Source organism: Phyllobates terribilis, unplaced genomic scaffold (genome assembly GCF_046119375.1).
Source record: "Phyllobates terribilis strain yellow unplaced genomic scaffold, ASM4611937v1 Scaffold_108__1_contigs__length_5656254, whole genome shotgun sequence".
NCBI classification, from domain to species: domain Eukaryota; kingdom Metazoa; phylum Chordata; class Amphibia; order Anura; family Dendrobatidae; genus Phyllobates; species Phyllobates terribilis.
Window position 1 is genome coordinate 3,606,850 of NW_027362868.1, and position 5,107 is coordinate 3,611,956.

The following is a 5,107-nucleotide window of genomic DNA, read 5'->3' on the forward strand; positions in this document are numbered from 1 at the left end:
GGTATATACAGGATAATATGTGACTGCTGTATATTATACTATGTGTACAGACATCTGATGGTATATACAGGATAATATGTGACTGCTGTATATTATACTATGAGTACAGACATCTGATAGTATAATAAACAGCAGTCACATACTATCCTGTATATACCATCTGATGTCTGTACACATAGTATAATATACAGCAGTCACATACTATCCTGTATATACCATCAGATGTCTGTACTCATAGTATAATATGTGGGATACCACACCTCTGGGTGAGATGCAGTACCTATGGGGCGCCACACATATATGCTCCTATCAGGATACAATATATACATTTCCCTCTATGTTTCAGTAAACTTTAAATCAGTTGCACATTGATATAAGACCAATACTGACTCCAACCAGCTCAAAGTGCCATCCAGTGTTTGTCCTATTTGTTCCCATATGGTGATAATGGAATACCCTTTAAGACCTCTCCATAGAGCATTCATGGAGCAGATAGTGCATTATGCCGATAGATTAGCTTTGCTCAGCTATAAGGTCCAGGTTACTGGAGCCGGGCCTCCGTGTAGGGTGGATGCAGTCGTGACCTAGGCCCGCTCCGTGCCCAGGGTTGTCACATAAAAATACGGGCTAGGAGGGATGATGGAAACGTACTCGACTACGCCACCTGTGGTGTCCGGTGATTGCCAACAGCGCTGCAGCAGTCCTCTGAGGCGGGATGTCGTGGCAGCAGCAGATGGTACTACTCCCCACAGGCGGAGCAGGGCCTCAGGGCAGCGAAGAGGGATCAGGAGAGTAGTAGTGGGTTGTATGTTGTGGTGTGGTGTCGCGCTAGAATAAAAGACTGGAGGCAATGGATGCAGTCTTCCAAGGTTTACTCATGTTGTCAATGGTCAGCTGCAAGGCTTCTCCTTGCTCCTCACGGCGCGCTGCGGCCACCAGGAAAGGGGGTTCGGCACTCTCCGGGTAGTTCGGGTGCATCAATCAGGAACCCCAGCACCAGAGTGTTCCTAGAAACTCCCACTAGGTCCTCTCCTGTTCGTGTGTGGTGCGTGTAGTAAGGATGGGTCTCCCTCTGGTTACTCACAGAACAAGGGTACGGGTGGCGACTCCGCTCCGTCTGTTACCCGGTGGGATCCACCAAGCCTCCGGAGCTTTTCTGACTAGGACGTGAAGTAACAAAGTCAGATAACGGGGGCCGGTCCCCTCTTGCAGCAGGAGTCCCTCTGACTAGGCCAGAATGAAGAGTACAGGTGGCGTAAACCGCTCCGTCCAAATTCCCTGGGATCCTTTTGCTTGTGGAGCTTTACTCCTCCGCTCCCCTCCAGGCCTTCTTAGGTAGGGACCTTGACCGGGTAGAGACAGTCGTTAACTCTAACCCGCTCCTCGCCTCAAGGCCAGAGTACGAGGACCGTGTATCTTCAACAGCTGCAGGTTCTAGCAGAAAGCCAAGTTCAGTGATGAAGATCTCAATCAAAAGACCTTGAACCTAAGATGGCCGTTTATTAAATATGTATTAGCAAGTGTAACCTCCTGGTGTGTCCTCCACCCTCACCCACTACTAAGTTCCCCCTATCTTTGGTTCTGCCCATCTCCTCTTATCCTGGCTGGGGCAGCACCCTGGTGCATATAAGAACCCTACAGGTGGGAGAGGTGTAGTGTTGAATGCAGAGGTGGGGTCCTGACAGGTGCTCCATCCTTACCTCGGAGAGGAGATACCACACCTCATTAAAGAGATGCAGTACCCCTGTGGCGACAGAACCCTCAGGGGCGCCCCATTACCATCAGACTCACACACCACTCAGCCCACCCGTTTCTTGTGCAGTGATAAACCAGCTGTTCACCTCCCATACACATTTTCTAAGCATTCCCTATTTCTTTCTTCAGGTGGTCCTGACATCAGTCCCCAGCCGAAACATCTTTATGGCTGTAAAAATGATCAAGAAAAAGAAGGTGAAGGAAAACATCCTTATGAGAGAGCGGCGGATACTCCTGGCGGCTCGAGACTGCCCATTCTTATGTCACCTCTATGCCGCACAGCAGTCTCGGAAGCTGGCGTATTTCATCACGGAGTATCTGTCCGGCGGCAGCCTCGAGGCTTTGATTGACATGTGCGGCTGCCTGAACATCGACAGCGTAAGGTGAGTATGAGGAAGATATACGAAAAAAGAGAGCAGAGGGGTGAAAATAAAAGCAGAGGGGTGAAAATAAAAGCAGAGGTGGAGATGTAGCTGGGAGAGGACTGGCAGGTCATGTAGCCCAGGAGGGAAGGAGGTATCAGCGATGACATTGATACTACACTCTGTTCTCTCCATCAGATTCTACACAGCAGAGATTGTATGTGGTCTCCAGTTCCTCCACGGACACAACATCGTCCACCGGTAAGCACAACTTTCCTCCTTCTCTCTGTCCCCTCTACATGCTCAAAAAATTGCCCCCAACTTTCCTGGGCTCCTGAGGTGCTTCTCAAAAAAGGATATGGCACAGCAGTGGATTGGTGGAGCCTGGGGATTGTGGTGTCCAAGATGGCAACAGGATGCTCCCCATTTTACACCGGCTCTGTCAGCAAAATGGCTTACACAGCGATAACCAGAGGAGAGCCTGAAATTCCATCTTGGCTTGATGCTGACTTCAAAGATCTTATCAAGAAGCTGCTGTGCAAAAATCCTGAGAAACGATTGGATGTGTGCGGGAACATCAGAGAGCATCCATTCTTTACCAACATCGGCTGGGAGGATCTAGAGAAAAGGAGAGCAAAGCCGCCATTTATACCATTCAGGCCAGTTCTGGAGAACCATCATCTGCAGTGGCCGGAGGATAAGAAAGCCTTTAACCCCGTGGCCGGATTCAATTATGTGTCATCAAGCTGGGCCCGGTAAGATCATCCTCTGTGAGGATAAATCCCATCAAATGTTCTTCTCACCTTGGGGCCATTATGACCATCTTTGTCTTCTCCCACTGTTTCTGTCAATGACTATGTCTCTGTCATTCTTAGGTGGATGAGAATATCTGGGCTGTGAAAGAATCCACGACCATCTGGTGAGTGACCGCTGTACACACAGGACACCGATCATTAGATGTGTACATTATATCTGATGTTACATAGGGGAATGGTTCATTATAATGACCATTCCTCTAAGATAACAGAAGATCCAGGAGATAGAAGTTATTGAAATGTCTTCCTCCTTATGTCTTGCAGGATGAACCCGTGCCAACTGCCCAGAACTTCTTGCCTCCTGACCCGTACCTCACGTCTCTGCTGCTGTTTGTCACCTCGGCTGCCCTAGAACATCATGTCTCTCATTAACACCTTCATGTCGGACCACTGCCATCGTGTCGCTGCACCAGGCCCTTGACTTGGCCTCCTCCAATCCATGGCTGGCATCTGAGATCCCTCCAGCCCGAAGGTCTTCTGCGCCCCAGGAGCGGCCTGTGCTAAGTTTCCATCTGGTGAGTTCAGGAACAATAGTATAATATAGGCCATTATCCCTGAACTTACCTCAGCGCAGGCCGGGTAAGTACTGCACCCATCATCCGTCACATCCACAGTACATGATAGGTGTAGACCCTACACTACACTACAGGTATAGGCACACACACATAGACACATAGGACGTAGATAGAGATTTCGGCTCTTGATCCTGGGATTTAATCTGATCGCCATATTTGGGGTCAGGAAGGAATTTTCCCCCCTAATATGAGGATAATTGGCCCATTCCTCATAGGGGGTTTTCGCCTTCCTCTGGATCTACACGGCCTTAAATAGTTTTAGTAATATATCAATAAGTAGATTCACACATAAGTAGTGCAAAAAAATAAGTAAAAAAAAATAAAATTCAAAAATAGTTTATTTTACACAAACCAAAAACATTTTTAGTCTAAATATATAACAATTAAAAAATGTAAATATATTTTTTAAAAATCTCACTTCCATTACACACAGGGAGGTACGAGCCTTTGATCCTGGGATTTAATCTGATCGCCATATTTGGGGTCAGGAAGGAATTTTTCCCCCGTCATGAGAATAATTGGCCCATTTCTCACGTGGGGTTTTCGCCTTCCTCTGGATCAACACGGCCCATAGATAGGTTTAGTAAAATAGAAGAAATAAGTAGGTTCTTATATTTATAATGAAAAAATATAAAAAAAAATATTTTATTTTTTGGTTTAAGAAAAATTAGTTAAAATAAATATAAAAATAAATTAGCCCAAAAATTGAAAATAATTAAATATTTAAATAAAAAATGTACACTTACGTATCACACATTAGCTATGAGCCCTTGATCCTGGGATTCATCCCGATCGTTATATTTGGGATCAGGAAGGAATTTTTCACCTTCTTCTGGATCAACACGGCCTTAAATAGATATAAACTGACAGTTATATAAGTAATTCCCAGATTAATGGCTTATTATAAATACATAAAAACATTTTAAAGTATAGGCAGATTTTCAGATAATGTATAATATATACCGTAGCTCTGAACTTAAATAAGGAAAAGATAAATAGTTTAATACATCTTTTAGAAATTAATTTATTTTCGGTCTCAGCCCTTGATCCTGGGATTTATTCTGATCGCCATATTTGGGGTCAGGAAGGAATTTTCCCCCCTGATATGAGGACAATTGGCTTATTCCTCACAGGGGGTTTTCGCCTTCCTCTGGATCAACGCGGCCCATAAATAGGATTATTCTGATAGAAGAATAATTTACACATATACATGATACTATAACATATAATAACCCCATCTATAAATAAAATCTTTCGTTTACCCTCTACATCGTTGTTCTTGTCTTTATTCCATCGGTCGTCCATGTAGTGAATGTGGGTTTCGCCCCTGAGTCTTGATGGGGTCGTACGGTCTCATGTAAGGTTTCTCCATATGGGTCAGAGGTGAAACCCCAAAGTGCTGCGGATAAAGACCAAACTGATCCCTTCTGCAGTAAGCGAGTACCCGGCAGCAGGTGCTGCATTTCCCTACAGCGCCTCCAAAGGAGAAATGAAGTATTACACATGATTCTCTGTAATCACTGGGCTGTACCTGGAAATCATGGAAGTGTTGGGTCCTCCAGGGCAGGAGACGCTGTTTGGTGGTCGTTTTCATTCTGAC